At 56.2% G+C, this 25,394-nt stretch overlaps 1 protein-coding gene across 20 annotated transcripts in view; it reads right to left on the bottom strand.

Annotated features, from left to right (window-relative positions):
• Myt1l (myelin transcription factor 1 like) overlaps positions 1 to 25,394 on the bottom strand; it is a 395,041-nt gene that overhangs the window by 137,542 nt on the left and 232,105 nt on the right. The window lies entirely within an intron of this gene.

Raw genomic sequence — 25,394 nt, 5'->3', positions numbered from 1 at the left:
AGTGGCGGGGTGGCTGGCCCCCAACAACTCCCAGCATGTTCACTGTTTCACCCCTTTTGAACGACTCAGCGTCTCTGGCTCTTGTGGTCTGCGGGGCTGACAACCTCTGGGTGGTTAAACCTCCACAGATCAGGGGAAGAAGAGCCTGCAGGTGCCGGACACCGGCCCCCGGGACCGGACCTCACTCCCTCCGGCTGCACTGCTCACCACAGCCGCCAGTGATGCCGGCAGCCGTGGAAGGCCTCAGCTGAGCTGCAGGCTCCAGAGCGCCTCAGATAGAGCCACAGGGATCACCACCTCCTGGTGGTCTCCCTCCACACCCTGGCTCAGCAAGCTGCTGCCCACAAGCCAGCAGTGCCACCAAGTGCTGCTGACCACTGGGCACTGAACTCCAAACCCCTTCCTTGGGAACTCAGTGTTCCTCAGAAGATAGTCCACCACACAGACAGTGAGTGAGGCGGTGTGTCCTTGTCTTCCCAGGACACTGCCACCCGGACCACAGAAGATCTGAAGCCAGGCCTATCCTGGCAGCGAAATGGTGGCCTTTTCTCTTTGACCGAAGAATGTCTCCCTGCTCCCTCCTTTGCCTGGATTGGCGCCCGAGCTTCCTTGCAGACTCCTCAGTTCAAGGACCATGCATGACCACAGAGCAGGGACAGTCCCCCAGTCTTTGTGTCTCCTGAGTCCAGGCCTGACTGTTGGCTGATGTGGGCTGTGGATGCGGGGAAGGAAGAGAGGGGGGAGAAGGAAGGAGGAAAAGAAGGGGAACAAAACAAAACAAGAAAGAGATCCTTCCCGCTGAGCTGTGAAGGGGATTCTAATGTCATTGATGGGCTAATGCTTTAAGTGACTCAACCAACCAGTGAAACTGCACAGTGGTCAAGTGACTGTACGACAGAGCTGGGTCACTGCAGCCCTACCACGTGGTACCTGCAGGCGGGAGCATCTTGTTTCATGAGCACCAATTTTCTGCAGTTTTCAATTTCTGAATAGACAGCACACTAATGGCCTAACTCATTGTTAGGTGCTCACTAAGTGGCAGTCGGTAGTGACACTACTGTCACTGTGTACTAGTTTGTTGATATGCTCTTATCTCTGATTTCAGCCTCTGTTACAAATGTGATGCTGTAACAAGTGGCGAAAGCTAATGCAGAACTCTGCTCAGCAGGGGGCGCTGTTAATGCCTCGGCTGAGCTCTCTGGCCATGCCCTCTGCGCCAGGCACTGTGCGGACTTCAGTCCTCCGTGTGAAACAGCAGGGCATCCAGGCTTCATCTCCCCGCTGGTCATGTCCAGCTCCCTGGAACGATTCTTGGGAGCCGGCTCACCGTGCTCTGCTCACAGCTGAAGTCCCTGATCATCAGCAATGGCATCTGATTGCTGACCAACACACCAATGGTGTCTGACCTGCCCGGCCTTGCTGGGGTGGACAAGCCAGCCTGTCAAAGCCCAGAGGAGTGACTTGCTGTGCCCAGGCCACAGCTTTGGTGGCAGAGCCAGCCTGGAACTGAGCCTCCGGCCTTCATGGGGTGGGGCACTTATACTTAAAAGCTGCCTCCACCAGAACTCGGTCGGTGTGACCTCAGCTGTCAATCCTGTCTCTCCAGAGAAGTCCAGGTTCAGCTGGTGTGCGTGTCCTACATGGCTGGTGACACGCTGGAGGAAACTGGCCCCCTGCCACCAACTCCTGCTAGATTGACAGAAATGCTCAAAAATGAGGACAATTCTCAGAGGGAAGGGGGAGTCTGCCTGCAGAGGCTCCCAGGAGGAAGGTTGGACCTGGGCGTGGGCGCCTGCGGCTTCTGCAGGCGGCCACCTGCTTCTGCACACAGACCTGTGCCTGAGGTTCTGTGGCAGGTGGTGGTGGCATCATTCGCTCGTGAACTGTTTAGGACTCAGATTTGGCAAGAAGTATCTGTTAAATGCCCAGGGGCATTGGGTTGTGCTGGAACTCTGTCCTTTACCAGAACTCTGGGCTCCTGTGCCTCTTTTCCCTGCTCCAGATTACCTGGAAGTAGTAGCTACGTGCTAGGGAGGCTGGGGCACAGCCTCATTGCACTTTCTAAGTGGAAATGGAGATGTCTGAGAGCAAGTGAAGAGCTCGCTGTTAGCATCTCCGTTTCACTCAGGGGTGGGATGTGCAGGAATCCTGTTTATCTCTGAGCAGTTTGGGAGGGTTGAGTCAAGCTGCCCCTATCTAGTGGCAGACTGGGGATTTAATACTTCAATAATCAGCCCTGTGCTTCTGGGCCACCTTTCAGGGGCACGCTACACGTTCCTTCCAAACAGCAGTTTAATTAATGCTCACAGCAGCCCAGAGCTCTGCGTAAACATGATAATCCACCTCCCCTGCCCCTGGCTCCAGGAAAGCTGTCATCTCAGGAGGAAGCAAACAGGCAGGGCTGCCAAAATCACCCCACAGAAGGTGGGATACTGGGCTCTGGGTGCCGGGAGGCCTTCACCCTCCATGCCAGCCCACCCCTGTCTCAGAAAGAAGCACCAGCAGCTGTGTCTCCAGAGATAAGCCCCTCCTTAGCCCTATCATAACCCAAGGCCTTGGCTCGGGCCTGCAGGCCACAAAGGCCAAGAAAGGAAACAAGATGACGTGTTTAGGTCAAAGAATGACCCTGAGAATGGCAGTGAGGGTAAATGCTAAATGAGCAGAGACAAGGACCCGGATGCTGAGGGATGGAGAGCCACAGAGAGGAGAGAGATTCCCCAGGAGTTCTCACAAAACAGGGCGGAGTTGCTCAGCAGTGACCTGGGGACAGGCCAGAGCAGGATAGGTCCTGCTGATCAGTGACCTGGGGACAGGGCAGGGGGAGGGAGGTCCTACTGATCAGTGACCTGGGGACAGGGCAGGGGGAGGGAGGTCCTGATGATCAGTGACCTGGGGACAGGGCAGAGGGAGGGAGGTCCTGAAGATCAGTGACCTGGGGACAGGGCAGAGGGAGGGAGGTCCTGATGATCAGTGACCTGGGGACAGGGCAGGGGGAGGGAGGTCCTGATGATCAGTGACCTGGGGACAGGGCAGGGGGAGGGAGGTCCTGATGATCAGTGACCTGGGGACAGGGCATGGGGAGGGAGGTCCTGATGATCAGTGACCTGGGGACAGGGCAGGGGGAGGGAGGTCCTGATGAGCAGTGACCTGGGGACAGGGCAGAGGGAGGTCCTGCTGAGCAGTGACCTGGGGACAGGGCAGGGGGAGGGAGGTCCTGCTGAGCAGTGACCTGGGGACAGGGCAGAGGGAGGGAGGTCCTGCTGAGCAGTGACCTGGGGACAGGGCAGGAGGGAGGTCCTGATGATCAGTGACCTGGGGACAGGGCAGAGGGAGGGAGGTCCTGCTGAGCAGTGACATGGGGACAGGGCAGGGGGAGGTCCTGATGATCAGTGACCTGGGGACAGGGCAGGGGGAGGGAGGTCCTGATGAGCAGTGACCTGGGGACAGGGCAGGGGGAGGGAGGTCCTGCTGAGCAGTGACCTGGGGACAGGGCAGGGGGAGGGAGGTCCTGATGATCAGTGACCTGGGGACAGGGCAGGGGGAGGGAGGTCCTGATGATCAGTGACCTGGGGACAGGGCAGGGGGAGGGAGGTCCTGCTGATCAGTGACCTGGGGACAGGGCAGGGGGAGGGAGGTCCTGCTGAGCAGTGACCTGGGGACAGGGCAGGGGGAGGGAGGTCCTGATGATCAGTGACCTGGGGACAGGGCAGAGGGAGGGAGGTCCTGAAGATCAGTGACCTGGGGACAGGGCAGGAGGGAGGTCCTGATGATCAGTGACCTGGGGACAGGGCAGGGGGAGGGAGGTCCTGATGATCAGTGACCTGGGGACAGGGCAGGGGGAGGGAGGTCCTGCTGAGCAGTGACCTGGGGACAGGGCAGGGGGAGGGAGGTCCTGCTGAGCAGTGACCTGGGGACAGGGCAGGGGGAGGGAGGTCCTGCTGATCAGTGACCTGGGGACAGGGCAGAGGGAGGGAGGTCCTGATGATCAGTGACCTGGGGACAGGGCAGAGGGAGGGAGGTCCTGCTGATCAGTGACCTGGGGACAGGGCAGGGGGAGGGAGGTCCTGCTGATCAGTGACCTGGGGACAGGGCAGGGGGAGGGAGGTCCTGCTCATCATTGATCTGGGGACAGGGCAGAGGGAGGTCCTGATGAGCAGTAACCAATGGACAGGGCAGTGTAGTGGACTATTTCATCCCTGGGACAGCATCTTCCTGAAGGCACAGGGGTGGACCCCTGTTGCCACGGTGGGAAGACACAGCTGAGCCCTGATGGAGCAGGGAGTCCAGTACCTGTCCCTCACAGTTCCCTGTAAGCTCTGGAGTCAGAGCTGGGTGGCGTTAGTATTTCTAGAGGGAGGAAGGCACCCAGGAAAACCAAGGATGTAAGTGGAGGCAGTGGGGTGGCGAGGCAGGGCAGGGCCAGCGACCCTTACACTGGTGTCCACATGGCCCTGTCTAGGTCAGCCTAGCTTTGCAGGTCACCTTGTTCACTGCCCCAGAGGTCCTGTGAAGCCACTCCTGTGCCTGCTTTGGCGATGTACAGGATCCAGGCTGGCCAGAGCCTGCCTGACCTGCAGGTGGGTCTCCACAGCCCGGGTGTGGCTGGAGGCTGGGCTCGCTGAGGATGGAAGGCGTCACTTAACACTAGGCTGGCAGCAGAGCAGGGTCCCACCCGCAGCCCTTTTCTGATGAGAGGGAATTTGCCTTGATTTTTGGTTCAGCTGCGACCCAGTAAGAAGAAAGCATCTAGCTCACCTGGTAGTTGGGTGTTGTGGACTTGCTCTTTGCTGGGTGCTGTTCGGGTTTTGGGGACACAGTTGTGATGAAGCTGAGCAAGTCCTCACCTGCTGGGAGTGCAGACCAGGCAGGGAAGACAGACAGTCCCCAGACACATGGCGGGAGAAGGGCAGGGGAGCAGAAGGTGAGGGAGGAGGCGCAGGGAGTCCTAGGAACTGAAGCTTGGGACCCGGGGCGCCTGAGCTGACATCCCCCTCCCGACTCTGGGACCTCAGAACCAAGCTGCGCAGCATCCGGCATCTGGCTCTAGGGCTAGCAGGGCAGTGGCCAAAACGGTGCCAAGCCCGACACCCCCATGGAGATCAGGACTCCGTAGTGATGATGCTTCCCCTGCTCACTGTGGCTGTGACCTGGGAGCAGCTTTCGTAGGAATTGGGGAAAGCAGAATTTAATAGATAACGAAAGACACAAATGATGTTTAAACCGAATGCCAGGGAGAAACTGGTTTGCTGGAAGAGCAGCGGAAAGGTGCAGGAACGTGTGCACCCAGCACGCATGCACACACATGCACACGCATTCATCTGCATTCAGATCACATGAGAACAGGAGCCAGGCGAGAACAGGTGCCAGGCGAGACCAGCCATCAAAGGCCTCGGAGACATTGGAGCTCCCTGTGACCTCAGCCACAGCGTCTGACACTGACAACCAGGGCCCCCCCCCCCCCCCCGGTTCAAGCAGATCCAACTGTCTTGGGTGGATCTCACCTTGCAGATGGCAACTAAAGCATCGATCTGTGTAAGTTATGATTTAAATGCACCGAGGGCGAAGGCTTGCTAAGAAGCAGCAGCCACCGACAGCCGGGCAGGCCTCTGCATCCTCGGCTTTGCAGCAGCTAGTGCCACACCAAGAGAGGCTGGTTATCATTTTATTCATGGGCTCCTAGGACCTGGCACTGAGTCCCCAGAGAGACCCTACGGACACCAGCATGGTACCAGCAGCTCCTGGTCCCCGCCCCACCCAACCTTGGACCAAGCTCCTTCTCCCACAGCACTCTACCCACCCCTGGCCTTGCAGAGTGGAGGCCCAGCAGTGGCCATCAGCGAGGTGTGTTGCTCAGGGGAACGGAGAATGGACCAGCCAGATGTGGGGTTGGCTGTCATGTGGCAATTCCATGGCCCAGGCTGGAGGAGGATGGTGCTGCACGGGATTGGCAGGACACCCAGACCATACCGCGACTGCTCTGGGTTACATTCATGCTGTGGGGGTGATGACTTCCCTGTCAGGTGTGCGAAATGAGGTGACACACAAAACACCCAGCACACAGTGGAGCCGCTGAAGTGCCAGTGTCTCCTCAGGTAGAACAGGTGCTTGTGAAGAGTTGGCAACAACCAAGAATCTTATGACGCGAGAGCTTGAAGGTAACGTCAGCCTGCACAACCATACTCACACTGGACAGGAACAGATATTGACGGGAAACAAACATGCAAGTAGGTAACACCTGTGATGTGGGCTTCCAGACTTTCTCCAAACCCAGCAGCGGTGCTGACAATGCTGCTGTTTTTGAGGTGACCACAAACATTACATATAAAAGGAGACTTACTAACTATGTTCCCTGTCTAACAATGCTGATTTAATGGCATCAGGGATTTCTGAGTTGTCCTACTCAACTCTGTCTATTCAGTAAGGACTCAGTTGTGGCAGGAGACATAAATCAAGGTGCAGCCTCCTCGTATGTCCTGTCCCTTTGCACGCTGTGCTCACTAAAGGAACAGTGCAGCCTCTTTGTGAATGTGGCCGGCCCCTTTGCCCGCCTCCCCCATCTCCCGCCATCTCTCATTTCCATAATTACCATGTGCTTTTGTTATCACTGGTTTTGTGCTAATGCCATCATTCCTCTTTGATGCGGCCATGTTTTCCTCCTGCGCTATTGTAAGGTTTGGCTAAATCCATCTCTGCACATGTCCAATGCTCTGGTGGTTCAGGAAGCCAGGAGGACGCAGGATCCCGGGACTCCAACCCAGCTTCACAGCAGCCAGTTTGTGTTCTGGGTAAGTTGCTGGACAGGTCAGAAATCCCAAATCCCATCTGGGGATGCAGGGTGTGCACTTTACAAAACCAGGCCACGGAATGCTGGTGCACAGCACAATCCCAGGAGAGCAGGTTCTGTGCCTAGCACACGTGACCACACACTCACTCTTCAGAATTCACAACATGGGCTGAACCTTCACGGCTCTGGACAGTCACTGCTGGAAACAAGGGCAGTGATGAACGCGGGCAGCAGCCTTCTGAGCATAGCAGAGACTGCGTTTCCCGCTCACGAAACCTCCCTTGGGATGAGGGTTCTGGGGAGGGTGTTTGCGGGAATGTGGGGTCTTATGAAATCAATACTGCCCAGATTCCCTTTGCTGGCACTGGAGCCCTGGGGCCCAGCTGGCTGGTTTGAGAATATGCTTCATTCAAAAGTGCTGAGGGAGCTGCTGAGACCGGAGTCCTTAGCTCGGGGTCTATCCCCAGCTTGCTTGTGGTTGGTGAGTGGCTGAGCACTGGATCAGGCTGGCCGACCACTGCACACCTGGGGCTGTCACCGTGACGTGGTGTGTCAGATGCGCCTCTCGGCACCCCAGTTGAGCTCCTAGATCTTGGCACCTGCTGCAGGCCTGGCGCTTCTTGGGCACAGTGAGGGTGGATGGCAGGCACTCTAAGGGCTGATGGCACACTCCTGCTCTGGGCTGATCTGGGGATTTATGGAGGGGTTTTCTCTATGAGGGGCAGAGCCTGCCTGCTGCATGCCCTGGTGTAAGTGAAGCTGGTCCAGGTCACCATGGGAGAGCTCCTGCTTCCTGTCCCCTGCTGTGGGAGGACTGTTCCTGAAGGAGCCTGCAGGTCTACTTCCTGTACAGCTGGGGATGCAGGGTGCTACTTTCTGTAAGTGCCTCTTTTTCTGATGGTGTGGAGCAGGTTGACCTCCCAGAGGCAGCTGTGGGTTACTCGTGTTTGTTTGTGAGCTCCCATTCTTTAGCCCAGGTTCACTGCTCCTAGTTCATGTCTTCACCATGCACATAAAGATGGCACAGGCACCCCATGTATTCTCGGTGCAGAATTCGAAGGGTAGAACCGTAGACAAGTCCGGCTCCAAACATATCACCCCTGTGTGACAGTGAGCAACTTTGACTTTTGTCACAAATATTTTGGGCCATGGAAAACCAAAAAATCTTTCTTTTTCTTTTGTTCTCTTTCAGATACCAGTTAAATTCATGGCAGAAAATGTAGTTGGCCACTTCCTGACCAGAGGCTGGTGCAGGCTGGTGCTGTCTCACTGCCCTGCTAGCTGTCACTGTGGCAGGGGGAAGGGACAAAAGGATGGAGGATGAAGGGACCTGAGTTAGTCACTGATCATTGTCCCACGGGGCTGGGACAGGGGGATTTCACAGCAGCTCACCAAAATGAGCCTGATGTTTGCAAGACTAGCAGAGGCCTCTCCTTGGTGCCACCTGCATGCTGCTCTCCGGTTCCAGGGAGAGGACACTAGAATTAATAAAGAAGAGCTTCCTGAGGTGGCCATCCTCTGAGAAGCCCTGAGCAGTGATCGGCCTGCACACTGTCCCGAGCACTGTACCTCACTCAGAGAACTGACTTTAGAGTCCCTCAGTTAAAACAAGACTTCAGGGCAGAATTATTTTGTCAGTTCCTTTCCTGTTTTCTTTATATGAGAAAAGCTTTGATGCTCTTCTGAAAAGATACACCTTGTTTTCCGTCTTCAGGCACAGGGGACCCTGTCAACTCTCCCATGGGTGCCACCTGGTCCACCTCAGCCACTGGGCCTCAGCATCTCGCCCCTGCTGGAGTTCATGGGCTCCCAGCAGCTTCTCACCGCCTCCACTGTCCTCGGAGTCCCCCCAAGCACTGGCATTCATTGCACACCACATTTTTAGTTTTCACATATCATACGGAAACCCCAAAGCAGGTCCCATCAGCATGGACTTTGCTTCCTCCCTAAGCTGACCATGCCACTTCCTCAACACTGGGCTTGGTGGAGCGGTTCTGAAGCAGAGCCCAAACCCTGCTCCATCTGCGTCTGCCCGATCCTGGCACAGTCCCCGATCCCATGGCCCTCCTGACTCTGGTGCTGCGATAGGCTGCACCTGCACGGTGGCCCTCGGGCTTCCCAGGTACATGGTCCCAAGGACGTGGGCTCAATGGAAATTAACTTCCAGTCAGCATGCACGAAGAACCCGTAACTGACTTCCACATGGAAAACACACAGGTTGGGAGACACAGTGTGATTCCTCTTGTGGGAATGGCGAGGGGAGTTCTGCGATCCTTTGGGAAGAGTGGTCAGTGGTGAGGTGAATGTGCCTCAGTTGTCCTGAGCACAGCAGCAGCACTGTGTTGGTTCCCTGGCGACTGATCTGTGACGAGGTGACAACCTACATGCTCACAGTAGTGCATCGCCATGCTGTGGGACATTAGCATGAACATTTGCATTAATTTACATATAAGAATCATCTCACTCAACTCTGAAACCTGTGTTTTGGGTAAATTTTCTAAAAAGGTAGTATGACCTACTGCAATTACATTCAAACTCAAAGTTTAGAACACACATAAATCAAAACAAAAATCTAAACCAATTGATTACCTGCCTGATTAGGATGAAGACAGGCAGAGCTTCTGAAAGGAGGAGACCAGACAGCAAAAGCCAGGGAGAGCCCCACTTCAACAGCAGGGTCAGCAGGAGCCCGTCCCCAGCCACTGGGGCTGCTCAGGGCACTGACTGAGTGTGCCTGGGGGCTGTGCTCCCGGTCAGGCTTCAAGGCTGTGGTTTCATAAAGTCACTGTCATTTTGTAAGCAGACGTGGCATGGACATTGCTGTCCCATTGTTGAGACAATGCCAACATGGTTCCTTTCGGTGGGACTCCAGAGCACATGCCCCCTGGTCTTCTCCAAGCTGGCCAGGTTGATGATAGGCGTGTGAGAGAGCTTTAGGGGGTCTGTGTGTCCAGGCCCTGCTTTTGCCTGCACTAGAGATATGAGGACAGTGGTAACAAGAAGCCCTGGCCACGAACAGGCAGGGGCAGGAGGGCAGGGGGACGGCAGTGACCCATGCAGGCTTCCCGTGGGCTTGGCCAGATGGGGAGGGCCCAGCTGTCCCATAGACAGGAAGTGCTACCTCAACCCAGCAGCGGTAGCCATGGGCTGGTCGCTTCCTCTCTGCCCACTGCAATCTCGATGCCTTGGTAAGAACATTCCTCAAGCCTCACCAGTGTCCTGTACCAGGAACACTCAGCCTGCAGAGGGACCATTCCTCAGTCCTCACCAGTGTCCTGTACCAGGAACACTCAGCCTGCAGAGGGACCATTCCTCAGTCCTCACCAGTGCCCTCTACCAGGAACACTCAGCCTGCAGAGGGACCATTCCTCAGTCCTCACCAGTGTCCTGTACTAGGAACACTCAGCCTGCAGAGGGGGACCATTCCTCAGTCCTCACCAGTGCCCTGTACCAGGAACACTCAGCGTGCAGAGAGACCATTCCTCAGGCCTCACCAGTGTCCTGTACCAGGAACACTCAGCCTGCAGAGGGACCATTCCTCAGTCCTCACCAGTGCCCTCTACCAGGAACACTCAGCCTGCAGAGGGACCATTCCTCAGTCCTCACCAGTGTCCTGTACCAGGAACACTCAGCCTGCAGAGGGACCATTCCTCAGTCCTCACCAGTGTCCTGTACCAGGAACACTCAGCCTGCAGAGGGACCATTCCTCAGTCCTCACCAGTGCCCTGTACCAGGAACACTCAGCCTGCAGAGGGACCATTCCTCAGTCCTCACCAGTGCACTGTACCAGGAACACTCAGCCTGCAGAGGGACCATTCCTCAGTCCTCACCAGTGTCCTGTACCAGGAACACTCAGCCTGCAGAGGGACCATTCCTCAGTCCTCACCAGTGCCCTGTACCAGGAACACTCAGCCTGCAGAGGGACCATTCCTCAGTCCTCACCAGTGTCCTGTACCAGGAACACTCAGCCTGCAGAGGGACCATTCCTCAGTCCTCACCAGTGCCCTGTACCAGGAACACTCAGCCTGCAGAGGGACCATTCCTCAGTCCTCACCAGTGCCCTGTACCAGGAACACTCAGCCTGCAGAGGGACCATTCCTCAGTCCTCACCAGTGCCCTGTACCAGGAACACTCAGCGTGCAGAGGGACCATTCCTCAGTCCTCACCAGTGCCCTGTACCAGGAACACTCAGCGTGCAGAGGGACCATTCCTCAGTCCTCACCAGTGTCCTCTACCAGGAACACTCAGCCTGCAGAGGGACCATTCCTCAGTCCTCACCAGTGTCCTGTACCAGGAACACTCAGCCTGCAGAGGGACCATTCCTCAGTCCTCACCAGTGCACTGTACCAGGAGCACTCAGCCTGCAGAGGGACCATTCCTCAGTCCTCACCAGTGTCCTGTACCAGGAACACTCAGCCTGCAGAGAGACCATTCCTCAGTCCTCACCAGTGCACTGTACCAGGAACACTCAGCCTGCAGAGGGACCATTCCTCAGTCCTCACCAGTGCACTGTACCAGGAACACTCAGCCTGCAGAGGGACCATTCCTCAGTCATCACCAGTGTCCTGTACCAGGAACACTCAGCCTGCAGAGGGACCATTCCTCAGTCCTCACCAGTGTCCTCTACCAGGAACACTCAGCCTGCAGAGGGACCATTCCTCAGTCCTCACCAGTGTCCTTTACCAGGAACACTCAGCCTGCAGAGGGACCATTCCTCAGTCCTCACCAGTGCCCTGTACCAGGAACACTCAGCCTGCAGAGGGACCATTCCTCAGTCCTCACCAGTGCACTGTACCAGGAACACTCAGCCTGCAGAGGGACCATTCCTCAGTCCTCACCAGTGCCCTGTACCAGGAACACTCAGCGTGCAGAGAGACCATTCCTCAGGCCTCACCAGTGTCCTGTACCAGGAACACTCAGCCTGCAGAGGGGTCATTCCTCAGTCCTCACCAGTGTCCTGTACCAGGAACACTCAGCCTGCAGAGGGACCATTCCTCAGTCCTCACCAGTGCACTGTACCAGGAACACTCAGCCTGCAGAGGGACCATTCCTCAGTCCTCACCAGTGCCCTGTACCAGGAACACTCAGCCTGCAGAGGGACCATTCCTCAGTCCTCACCAGTGCCCTGTACCAGGAACACTCAGCCTGCAGAGGGGCCATTCCTCAGTCCTCACCAGTGTCCTGTACCAGGAACACTCAGCCTGCAGAGGGACCATTCCTCAGTCCTCACCAGTGTCCTCTACCAGGAACACTCAGCCTGCAGAGGGACCATTCCTCAGTCCTCACCAGTGCCCTGTACCAGGAACACTCAGCCTGCAGAGGGACCATTCCTCAGTCCTCACCAGTGTCCTCTACCAGGAACACTCAGCCTGCAGAGGGACCATTCCTCAGTCCTCACCAGTGTCCTGTACCAGGAACACTCAGCCTGCAGAGGGACCATTCCTCAGTCCTCACCAGTGCCCTTTACCAGGAACACTCAGCCTGCAGAGGGACCATTCCTCAGTCCTCACCAGTGCACTGTACCAGGAACACTCAGCCTGCAGAGGGACCATTCCTCAGTCCTCACCAGTGCACTGTACCAGGAACACTCAGCCTGCAGAGGGACCATTCCTCAGTCCTCACCAGTGTCCTCTACCAGGAACACTCAGCCTGCAGAGAGACCATTCCTCAGTCCTCACCAGTGCACTGTACCAGGAACACTCAGCCTGCAGAGACCCCAACCTGGGGCAGCAGCGAGGCCTCTGTGTGACTTCAGCAGCCTGGAAGGGAGAGAACCTCTCTGGACTGGAGGCACCACCAGTGGTGACACCACGTCCTCAGAGGACCTGAGTGGCCCCTGGCTGACCGTCCCTCCTCACAGGGGGATGCCCTACAGAAGTGATTTGGATTAGGAATTGTGTCTGGGCATAAAATAATCCAGGTTGTATTCCATTAAATAGAGATTTAACAAATGATCTTCAAAATTGCTAATGGAAGAGTTTGTATATAGAGAGAATCGCCGGCATTGGTCAGCAGTTTGTGCACCTGTGCGGACAGATGTGCACTTTTTGTGTACAGTTAAAGCAAACCCAGGCAGCCTGGCTGTGAGCCCCTGCTGGGCTGATGTTTACCACGCCTACGGCACCCCCCATCACCTGTCCAACGTATTCTCCCCATGGACAGGGGCCCAGGACAGGCTTGTCTCTGCTGGAACACACCACAGCAGCCCCCGCCCGACACAAGTGGGCATGTTTCAAACACGTCACTGGCGCACTGCTCGGCCTCCGAGGCGGTGGGTCTCAGCTCAATGTTCCTCATATGTCTGCCTGTTCTATTTATGCAGATCCCAAAATACCTATCTGCCAACTGTTGTTCTGGGTGCTAAGGACTCAAAAGCACGAAACAGAAAACTCAATGGACTTAACTCATGTTTAAACAGATGCTAGTGAGTTTAAGGCTTTCCACTGTGTTAGGAATGCTGTGTGTGCATCCTTAGGAACCACGAAGGAGCAACAGGGGTAAGCCTTCCTTCAGCTGAACGTAGAGACCAGGTTCATGAATTTGGGGAACCTAGCCGCAAGCATGCTGTGGGAGTGGTCTGTGCTGACACTGCTCACCCCCTGGTCAGTCCTGCAGGCGTCCACCCCAAGCTGTGTCTCTGCTTCGACGCCTAACCAGGATGACTGGGAAGCCGGAGCTCATGTATTCTCAATAGCATTGCTTTTCACATTTCTAACAGAGTCACGTGCGTCAAGTCTGCACTGGGTCTGTTGAGAGCACGCACAGTGCCTCTGCTGCAAGGGCCCAGGTCCCCGAGCACCTGCTCCCCGAGCACCCCACCTCATGGAAGCCTCGTGCTTTTCACCTCTGGTTCCAGCAAGGAGCATGTCTGTTCTGACCACCAACAGACAGTCCTTCCTTCAGGAGTTTAGAAATGTGGTGTATCAACATCATTGAGTCCTGGACGCCTTGGCCCTTAGGACTGGCCCGTGGCCCCTGGACCTTGCTGGATGCTGTGGAGGATGACCAGGGGCCACTGATAGGAGAAGGGGCCAGGAGGGCTGGCAGGGCAATGGCTGTTTCACGAAGGAGTGTGTCAAGGAGGAAAACAGTGGCCGTCACTCGTACCTGGCTTCAGAGTGCAGGTGAGCGACGGGGAGGACAGCTGATGGAGGAGCAAGGGTGCGTGGGCTGCCGTGATGGGCACGGGGAGGGCTCCTGGGCTGTGTGTCTTCACCAGTAGGTGCCTTCTGGCTCCTGTGGCCACAGTCAGCACTACTTGTCCTGCTGTGTCCCTCACTGGACAGTCTGTTCTGGAGCAGGGTCTGTCCTTAGCTCTGACACTGAGAGGAGCCCTCTGGATTCCTGGAGTGCTCCAGGGTCTCAGGTGCACCCATGTGTGTCTGATAGGCTGCGTGACAGTGTCTCCCTAGAATGTCTCCTAGGCTGCAGGGGGAAGTCAGGCCAGGAGGGGACACAGATGGAGCTGCATGGCTGAGACTTCAACCCCAGCCTCTGAGAATGGTCCTCCCAGGGGCCACGTGAGGCCTGTCTGCTGCAGAGGGACATGGGCAGATCCTGGGTGTCACAGATCCTGCCTGTGTGTGAGTGGACCAAGCGTGCGTGGGCACGGTGGCAGCCACCTGCTGATCACGCAGGACCGTCAACCACACAGGCACCTTCTCCACATCTTCAAGTTGGGATTCAACATCTCCTGGATGAGACTGAAATATGCTTCTATAAACAGTCACTTGCTTCTTTTGGGGGGAAAAGAGGAAACGTAATATTTTTGAAAAAAGTATTGGGTTTTATTTTCTGTCATCCTGAAGAGTGAGTCGCAGAGGCGGGCTTGTTCCTCAGGAGTCGTGATTTGAGGACCCGAAGTAAAATACTTCCTCCTGGGTCCGACCCCTTCCTGACATCAGAGTCATTCACACATCCCTCCACGAGTCACTGACTGCATCTGCATTTGTGGCGTCACTGTGCTGACGCCCTCTGCACAGTGACAATGTGCTTAGGATGCTGTCCAGCGGGACATCCTGTGACCGTCCACCACACTGCCTGCTCTGGAAAGCTGAGTTCGCGCTGATGCGATTATTTATGTAAAATTGCAAACTTCCTGAGGTTCCACAGAGTCCATGACGAAAACACAGGTGACTGGTGCAGCGACACTTGGCAACGTGATGTCTGGACTGACCCTGAAGCTGTGGAGAGAGGCGGGCATGGGTGGTGTGGCATGAACTCTCTGAGGCACTGTGAGGGCTGTGACATTGCCACACCTGGTTCAGTGAAGGGCAGGAAAGTCCAGCAGGGAAGTCCATGCTGGGAGCAGGAGGCTGCCTTCCCTCAAGGACCACCCTCCCGCATGTAGCTGTGGAGGACGAGGGCCGTGCGGGCTGCACTGGACCCAGCTGGGAGCAGGGTCATACTGTGATCATCTCTAGTCCTGACGGGACTCACACTGGTTTCTTATGGACATTCTTGAAAGAAGAGATGGCATGGGACTCTGTCTCCCTGCCTGACCAAGGCTGGACGTCCAACACCTGAGCTTCAGGGAAAACCTCCTCCGCTGACCGCCACAGAGGACCTTCCACACAGAGACTCTCTGGCTTAGAGGACTCCCCTCTGAGAGACGGGGCCGCCACTGTGTTTCTGTTCTCATGAGGGAGCTGCTTAGCGTGGCCCTGCCTGGGCCTCAGTCTCACCACTACGGTGTCTAGTTCCCTCCTCACAGGGTGTGCTGTTCACGTGCTCGGCGCCATTGCATCTCTGTGAACCTCCTAAGAACTCTGAGAGTGGCCATTTGAAAATGACCTGCCTGATACACATTGTGATTGGGTGTTATCTCTGTACTCAAAGTCTCAACATTGCAGATATCAACTTGAGTCACACTAATCTTGTTTCTAATTACTACAGAAAATCCCGGGAAATTGCTCATTTTCTTATTGGTTATCCCACTGGCAGAAATTCAAAGAGGGCTTCCGATACAGAACAGACCTGAACTGGCCTGCACTGCCTGGCCCTGTTCCTGGCCCCGTGCGCATGGCAGCTATGGGCATCCAGAGCCCAGGACCGTGACTGGACGACCACCTCCCGCCAGCTCTGGCTCCTCTATCTCGGAGGCACAGTAGTGGCTGCCTGGGACTCTGGGGCCTCCTCTAATACGGTTCCTCCCTGTGGCCCCCCTTCACCTCCTGGGAAGCAGGACTGCAGGGCTGTCTTGGCAGCCCTCTGCTGGCCCGTGCCTGTGGCAGCAAGCTGGAGGCCCACGCCTGACCTTGATCCAGGCCCCTCTCCCCATGCCCCTAGAGCCCTGCAGGTTTGAACGGCAGCTCATCCGAGGCCAGCAGACACTCCTGGTGGCCCCCAGACCCAGGCAGCCGCCTCCCCCCTGAAGAGCTCAGAAACTGGTTCAGAGACTGTCTCCATGACTGCCCTGAAGCCCAGTTCCGATACTGTTCAGACGCTGTCTCCACAGCTGCGCCGTGTCGCAGGCTCCTCACCACTGCCTCCTGCCTCCTGGTCCACCCTGGCATTGTCCGTCACGAGCGAGCTCTCCCCACTGCAGACTCAAAGCCCCTCCCTTCCATGCCTCGACTGGGTCCTGTGAGTGACCGTGCCACGGCCAGCACCTCCTCCAAGGGCCCTGCAGCCCTGGCCGACACTCCATCCCCACGCCCTCACTTCCTTCCTCATCCCACCCTCTGGGTGATGGGATTCTGCCCTGCTCTGATGCTCTGTGAGCCACCAGGGCCGTCTCTCCTGTCCACCTGTCCCCGGGAGAGCCGAATCCTCAGTCTAAGGTGAACTGCTCCTTCGGCCACAGACCCAGAGTCGGCATGCAGCTGCCGCTGACCTCAGCACAGGGCCAGGCCTCCAGCAGGTCTGCGGTGCCTCCCAGCAACAGGACACTGCTGCCCTCCTCCCTGCCCTCCACATCTTCTCTCAGCCACATGCCAGCCCCATCTCCCACCTCCTCGCTCTCTGCTATTTCATCAGGAAAACTGGAAGGGTCAGAAGAGCACACCTCAGGCTACGTCTCCCCCCAACCCTGCTGGGCACTTCTGTCTTCTGGCTGAAGTGAACTGTCCCTGCCCCTGTGAGTGGCCACCCTCCTGTGTGCAAGACAGGCCCAGGGACACCGCTCTGACCATCCTGCCCTCACTCTGTCCATCATTCTGTCCCTGGTCTACTGGACCCCTCTGGAAAGTCACATGGTGCACTGAAGAGCCTGGTCTTTGGAGCCCAAGTGCCCATCATAAGCCCAGCTCAGCCATCACCAGTGTCCTTGAGGAGGATGTCTCGCCTCTTTTGGCTTCATAGTCCCCGTGCTCAAGGAGGGAACAGTGGCTGCCACCACTCAGTGTTTTGTATGGGGATCAAGTGAGAGCACGTGTTGGCTCCAAGGTCATAGGCAGCACAGAGTTCTCAAACTTTCCGCCTCCGGCAGCACTGTCTTCTCCCTCTCTGCAGAACTGTCCTCCACTCGGGGTCTTTCTCACCCTCCTCTCTGTCTGACCACTCTGCCCACATGAGCTGTCCTCCACTCGGGGACTTTCTCACCCTCCTCTCTGACCACTCTGCCCACATGAGCTGTCCTCCACTCGGACTTTCTCACCCTTCTCTCTGTCTGTCCACTCTGCCCACATGAGCTGTCCACTCAGGGTCTTTCTCACCCTCCTCTCTGTCTGTCCACTCTGCCCGCATGAGCTGTCCACTCAGGGTCTTTCTCACCCTCCTCTCTGTCTGTCCACTCTGCCCGCATGAGCTGTCCACTCGGGGTCTTTCTCACCCTCCTCTCTGTCTGACCACTCTGCCCGCATGAGCTGTCCACTCGGGGTCTTTCTCACCCTCCTCTCTGTCTGACCACTCTGCCCGCATGAGCTGTCCACTCGGGGTCTTTCTCACCCTCCTCTCTGTCTGTCCACTCTGCCCGCATGAGCTGTCCACTCGGGGTCTTTCTCACCCTCCTCTCTGTCTGACCACTCTGCCCGCATGAGCTGTCCACTCGGGGTCTTTCTCACCCTCCTCTCTGTCTGTCCACTCTGCCCGCATGAGCTGTCCACTCGGGGTCTTTCTCACCCTCCTCTCTGTCTGTCCACTCTGCCCACATGAGCTGCCCACTCGGGGTCTTTCTCACCCTCCTCTCTGTCTGTCCACTCTGCCCGCATGAGCTGTCCACTCGGGGTCTTTCTCACCTCCTCCTGTCTGTCCACTCTGCCCGCATGAGCTGTCCATCGGGTCTTCTCACCTCCTCTCTGTCCACTCTGCCCGCATGAGCTGTCCACTCGGGGTCTTTCTCACCCTCCTCTCTGTCTGACCACTCTGCCCGCATGAGCTGTCCACTCGGGGTCTTTCTCACCCTCCTCTCTGTCTGTCCACTCTGCCCGCATGAGCTGTCCACTCGGGGTCTTTCTCACCCTCCTCTCTGTCTGTCCACTCTGCCCGCATGAGCTGTCCACTCGGGGTCTTTCTCACCCTCCTCTCTGTCTGTCCACTCTGCCCGCATGAGCTGTCCACTCGGGGTCTTTCTCACCCTCCTCTCTGTCTGTCCACTCTGCCCGCATGAGCTGTCCACTCGGGGTCTTTCTCACCCTCCTCTCTGTCTGTCCACTCTGCCCGCATGAGCTGTCCACTCGGGGTCTTTCTCACCCTTCTCTCTGTCTGACCACTCTGCCCGCATGAGCTGTCCACTCGGGGTCTTTCTCACCCTCCTCTCTGTCTGTCCACTCTGCCCGCATGAGCTGTCCACTAGGGGTCTTTCTCACCCTCCTCTCTGTCTGTCCACTCTGCCTGCATGAGCTGTCCACTCGGGGTCTTTCTCACCCTCCTCTCTGTCTGTCCACTCTGCCCGCATGAGCTGTCCACTCGGGGTCTTTCTCACCCTTCTCTCTGTCTGTCCACTCTGCCTTCACGTCGTCCTTTCTTCTTGTGGTACCTTGCAGGGAGCCTTGTGAGGGGCATCTTCCTCTGCAGCCCCCACATGGAGACAGGACCTGCGCCCGGCAGGTGCCAGGAAGTCTGGTGAGCAAGTGAATGACGGTCCCCAATGTCCACCCAGGAGGAACAATGCTAGCTTAAGAATCCTTGGCCAGAGATGAGCCCAAGTCTGACCAAAGGAGCAGGTGACCAATTGCCAAGGAAGACACGATTCTTATCATTTTAGTGGATGAGATCAATTAAATAAAACAGACTTATATGTGTGTGTGTGTATGTGTGTGTGTTTGTGTGTGTGTGTGTGTGTATGTATATATATATAAAGGATTAATAAGGAAAAGGCTCGGTCTAGGGCCGTAGCTCAGTGGCAGAGCTCTTGCCTAGCATGCGTGAGGCACTGGGTTTGATCCTCAGCACCACATAAAAATAAAACAAATAAAATAAAGGCATTCTGTCCATCTACAACTACAAAAAAATTTTAAAAAAAATAAGGAAAAGGCTCAAAAGGGTAATATGGTTCCATTTATAATTTAACTTATTAAGAATTTCCTGGATTATATTCTTAAAGTGTTTTGTATTTTTTTTTACATTAATGTACAGTATTTCTGATAATGTATGTTGCTTCATTCAGACATGAGTTCTTATGCATTACCAAAGCACCTGTTTATGTATCGATGGGAACCACAGGGGACTGTGTCCATGGTGAACAACCTAGTAGCATCACCCAGTTCACATTACAATCACCACCTTTCACACCAGGTCCATCACTCAGAGCTGAATTTATGATATGCAAGAAGTGCTCCTTATAAATTTTATCAGTCTCTGCATATGCAGGATGAACAACGTGCTGATATCAAGTGTGTCTTCCCTCATCCCAGATAACCAAGACATCATGCACAGTGTGCTAACATCATGGGGTTCCATGACCACCCGACCCCCACCACATCATGCACAGTGTGCCAACATCATGGGGTTCCATGACCACCTGAACCCCACAACATCATTCACAGTGTGCCAACATCAGGTGGTTCCATGACCACCTGACCCCCACCACATCATGCACAGTGTGCCAACATCATGGGGTTCCATGACCACCTGAACCCCACAACATCATTCACAGTGTGCCAACATCAGGTGGTTCCATGACCACCCGACCCCCACCATCATGCACAGTGTGCTAACATCATGGGGTTCCATGACCACCTGACCCCCACCATCATGCACAGTGTGCCAACACCATGGGGTTCCATGACCACCCGACCCCCACCACATCATGCACAGTGTGCCAACACCATGGGGTTCCATGACCACCTGACCCCCACAACATCATGCACAGTGTGCCAACATCATGGGGTTCCATGACCACCTGACCCCTACCACATCATGCACAGTGTGCCAACATCATGGGGTTCCATGACCACCTGACCCCTACCACATTATGCACAGTGTGCTAACATCATGGGGTTCCATGACCACCTGACCCCCACCATCATGCACAATGTGCCAACATCATGGGGTTCCATGACCACCTGACCCCCACCACATCATGCCCAGTGTGCCAACACCATGGGGTTCCATGACCACCCAACCCCCACCACATCATGCACAGTGTGCCAACATCCTGGGGTTCCATGACCACCTGACCCCCACCATCATGCACAGTGTGCCAACATCATGGGGTTCCATGACCACCTGACCCCTACCACATTATGCCCAGTGTGCCAACATCATGGGGTTCCATGACCACCTGACCCCCACCACATCATGCACAGTGTGCCAACATCATGGGGTTCCATGACCACCTGACCCCCACCATCATGCACAGTGTGCCAACATCATGGGGTTCCATGACCACCTGACCCCCACCATCATGCACAGTGTGCCAACATCATGGGGTTCCATGACCACCCGACCCCCACCACATCATGCACAGTGTGCCAACATCCTGGGGTTCCATGACCACCTGACCCCCACCATCATGCACAGTGTGCCAACATCATGGGGTTCCATGACCACCTGACCCCCACCACATCATGCACAGTGTGCCAACATCATGGGGTTCCATGACCACCTGACCCCCACCATCATGCACAGTGTGCCAACATCATGGGGTTCCATGACCACCTGACCCCCACCACATCATGCACAGTGTGCTAACACCATGGGGTTCCATGACCACCTGAACCCCACAACATCATTCACAGTGTGCCAACATCATGGGGTTCCATGATCACCTGACCCCCACAACATCATGCACAGTGTGCTAACATCATGGGGTTCCATGACCACCTGAACCCCACCACATCATGCACAGTGTGCCAACATCATGGGGTTCCATGACCACCTGAACCCCACAACATCATGCACAGTGTGCCAACATCATGGGGTTCCATGACCACCTGAACCCCACAACATCATTCACAGTGTGCCAACATCATGGGGTTCCATGATCACCTGAACCCCACAACATCATGCACAATGTGCTAACATCATGGGGTTCCATGACCACCCGACCCCCACCATCATGCACAGTGTGCCAACATCATGGGGTTCCATGACCACCTGACCCCTACCACATCATGCCCAGTGTGCCAACATCATGGGGTTCCATGACCACCCGACCCCTACCACATCATGCACAGTGTGCTAACATCATGGGGTTCCATGACCACCTGACCCCCACCATCATGCACAGTGTGCTAACATCATGGGGTTCCATGACCACCTGACCCCCACCATCATGCACAGTGTGCCAACATCATGGGGTTCCATGATCACCCAACCCCCATAACATCATGCACAGTGTGCCAACATCAGGTGGTTCCATGACCACCCGACCCCCACCACATCATGCACAGTGTGCTAACATCATGGGGTTCCATGACCACCTGACCCCCACCATCATGCACAGTGTGCCAACATCATGGGGTTCCATGACCACCTGACCCCCACCACATCATGCACAGTGTGCCAACATCATGGGGTTCCATGATCACCCAACCCCCACAACATCATGCACAGTGTGCTAACATCATGGGGTTCCATGACCACCTGACCCCCACAACATCATGCACAGTGTGCTAACATCATGGGGTTCCATGACCACCTGACCCCTACCACATCATGCACAGTGTGCCAACATCATGGGGTTCCATGACCACCTGACCCCCACCATCATGCACAGTGTGCTAACATCATGGGGTTCCATGACCACCTGAACCCCACAACATCATGCACAGTGTGCTAACATCATGGGGTTCCATGACCACCTGAACCCCACAACATCATGCACAGTGTGCCAACATCATGGGGTTCCATGACCACCTGAACCCCACAACATCATGCACAGTGTGCCAACATCATGGGGTTCCATGACCACCTGAACCCCACAACATCATGCACAGTGTGCTAACATCATGGGGTTCCATGACCACCTGACCCCCACCACATCATGCACAGTGTGCCAACATCATGGGGTTCCATGATCACCCAACCCCTACCACATCATGCACAGTGTGCTAACATCAGGTGGTTCCATAATCACCTGACCCCCACAACCACATGCACAGTGTGCTAACATCATGGGGTTCCATGACCACCTGACCCCCACCATCATGCACAGTGTGCCAACATCATGGGGTTCCATGACCACCTGACCCCCACCATCATGCACAGTGTGCCAACATCATGGGGTTCCATGATCACCTGACCCCTACCACATCATGCACAGTGTGCTAACATCATGGGGTTCCATGACCACCTGACCCCCACCACATCATGCACAGTGTGCCAACATCATGGGGTTCCATGACCACCCGACCCCCACCACATCATGCACAGTGTGCCAACATCAGGTGGTTCTTGATTAGGCTGCGTGACTGCCCTGACCCCCATTGCATCATATACAGTGTGGTTACTGTTACAGTTTAGATATGAGGAGTCCCTCAAAACCTCTCGTGTGAGGCAATGCAAGAATGTCCAGAGGTGAGTGGTTAGATCCTGAGTTTCCCTCTCGTAGGGATTAACCAGGTGGTGACGGTAGGCAGGAGGGAGTGGGCTGGAGGGAGTCACTAGGGGTGTGCCTTTGGGGCTCGTACGATGTCCCTTGCTAGCAGAGTCTCTCTACTTCCTGATGCTGGCTCTGAGGTGCTGTCCCCTCTCTGCCATGGTGTCTTGCCTCACCTGGGGACCAGAGCAATGGGGTGGCTGTCTGTGGACTGGGAACTCGGAAACCATGGACCTAGACAGACCTTTCCTCCTCTCCCTTGTCTTGTCAAGTCCTTTGTCCACAGCAGTGAGGACGCTGACTGACACACTGACATCATGTCCATCCCCACCTCTTGTGACTCCCAAGCGGAGTCCAAGCTTCTGCTTGGTGGCACCCTGCCAGCACATACCATCAGAACCAGCCAAACCCTCCTCAGTTGGCTTGGCCACGCAGCCTCCTCCCGTCTCAGATGGGGGGCATCGTGTAGGCCTGGCGTCTCAGATACCTCTTCCTGTTCTATTCCAGACTCCTCTGAGTATTTGCTCCAAAATCGTAGGTGGACCCACGTCCCCGGGGGGTGGTGGTGGTGGCTGAGCCATGGTCTCATTTCCAGCCTTCTTCCTCCTGAGCCTGCTCTGGCTTCATAGGGAGCCTCTCACTTTGAAAAGGACGGGAGTCTATAGTCACTTTAAAAACAATTCGGCTCACAGAGAGGACTCTGTGTCCCAGTCCTGTACCCCACCTCTGTGGGGGGGTGCAAGCCCTGTCTTCTGTGAGCAGAAGGACATCCCTAGCAAGCACCACCGACACATGGACACTGGTTGCTCCAGTAGCACTAACTGGCTCTCTGAGCTCACAGGGAAGACGCGCTGTAGGAGGTGTCTCCACAGTGGATCAGAATCTGGTGGTGGTCCATCTCCACGTCAAGGAAGGGGACTGACTAGCAGGCCCAGGGCCAGGTGCCTGGCAACACCCTGAAGCAGTCCCCAGACTGGCGCGACGAGGCTCAACGAGAAGCCCATGAAGAATGAAGAAGTCTGGCTTTATTCTTTCTTCCTTCCTGTGCGTAAGATATGCAAGAGACTCCCATCAGCACAGGCCTGAGAGTCATGCCCGCACACCCCGGAACTCCCGGAGGGGGCGCCTCTGTCACCGGGCAGGCACCAGGGTTTCTGAGGAGGCTCCCAACAGGCAGGTGGCTGTGCCCGGATGGGTTCAGCCTGCCCCTCGAGGTGGGGAAGCAGCGGCACCTGGTGCAGTGGCCTGGTGGGAGAGGCCGGGGAGGGTGTGCCCGTAGAGCCCAGGCCTGGGAAGCGCAGGTGCGAGCACTTCCAGTGATTAGAGATTGTGTGGAAACCCCCCTCCTGCTGTGAAGCCCGGCACTGGAAAACCTTGCTATCCTGTGGACGGGGTCCTCTTCTTCCCCCTTCCTGTGTCTCTGGAGTTTTCTCGGGAGGCCAAGCAGAGCTCTGTAAGGACGTCTCTAGGAAAGACCTGGCCCTGCCCCTGCTCCTAGAGCGCACTCTGCCTGCACCAGAAGAGGGCTGCCCTGGCCGAGCAGGAGCCGTGCGCCCTGGCCCAGGCTTTGCATGTGGGATGAGGTCTCCAGCATAGCTTTCTTCCCTCTGGCGTCCGCTGTCTGTTCTGGCACCAAGAGTGCCACCTCACTGCCGCCTGGGCATCCTCTGCTGTCTTAGCCAGCATCTGGGTGGGGCCCTGAGCACCTGCGACCACCGAGGAGCTGTGCCTTGGGGCCTTGTAGGTCTGGCTTGCTGGCTTGCAGGTGGGCTCTCCACACGTGGGGGAACGTGAATACACACGTCACACCCAGAGGACCACACCTGCATGGACACAGCATCCTTAGGCCCTGAGGGGTGGCCATGAGAAGCAGTGCTTCCTCTGGGGACCAAGCACTTCCCCTGCTGCTGGCCCGCTGGCCTGACCGCAGACAAGCTGCTAGCGTTGTCACATGACAGCAGGACACACATGTGGTCTGGCGCCCTGTAGAGTGTTGTTCAATGACATACCTTGGGATAGGGTGGGCTTGTATAATATCCCCCATTAAAAAGTCAGTGTTTCACGACTTGAACACAGCGTGATTTATCTGACCAGTGTCTCTCGGATGAATGTTTACGCGGTTTGCAGAACCTGCTCTTACAAATGAGACTCAGTGAAGTAGCCACACTTCTCAAGGCCTACCTGAGACAGGTGCCATTGAAAAGCCCCCAGTGCTTACCTCCGCCTTGGGAGGGTAAAGTCCCTGATATGCAGAGGAGGAGAGCAGGCCCCTAGAGATCCAGGCCCAAGACCACGGCTGCTCAGGGTGAGCCAGGTGGGGACCCAGGGGAAGTCTGGGGTCCGTGGGGTGGCTGTCTGGACAGTGTGAATAGGGCGTCGTCACTCGCCTGGCCCTGCAGGCATTCTGCACAGAAGCGTGTCCAGGCAGAGTTCCTGCAGGTGGTGCGTCCTTCCCAAGTGTACTGAGGACTGCTGACGGTCATCCCCACCTCAGCACTGTCTCCCAGTACCCGTGTTGGCTAGGGCACCGGGCTGGGGCAGTGGAGCACAGCTGGGGTCGTGAAGGGGACATATGCAGCTCTTGCTAGTGGAAGACCCAGGGCACCTTCCCTGGGTCTCCGGTGCCTTTGCCGGTTCCAGTCCCGCTGCTGTCACATTTGGCCTGTTGTTAAGTCCCCGCATCCACCG

This window comes from Marmota monax, unplaced genomic scaffold (genome assembly GCF_021218885.2).
Source record: "Marmota monax isolate L192 unplaced genomic scaffold, Marmota_monax_Labrador192_F-V1.1 WCK01_AAM20220418_F8-fsc00633, whole genome shotgun sequence".
In the NCBI taxonomy this organism is placed as follows: Eukaryota; Metazoa; Chordata; class Mammalia; order Rodentia; family Sciuridae; genus Marmota; species Marmota monax.
This window is presented reverse-complemented; position numbering and strand designations above follow the sequence as displayed.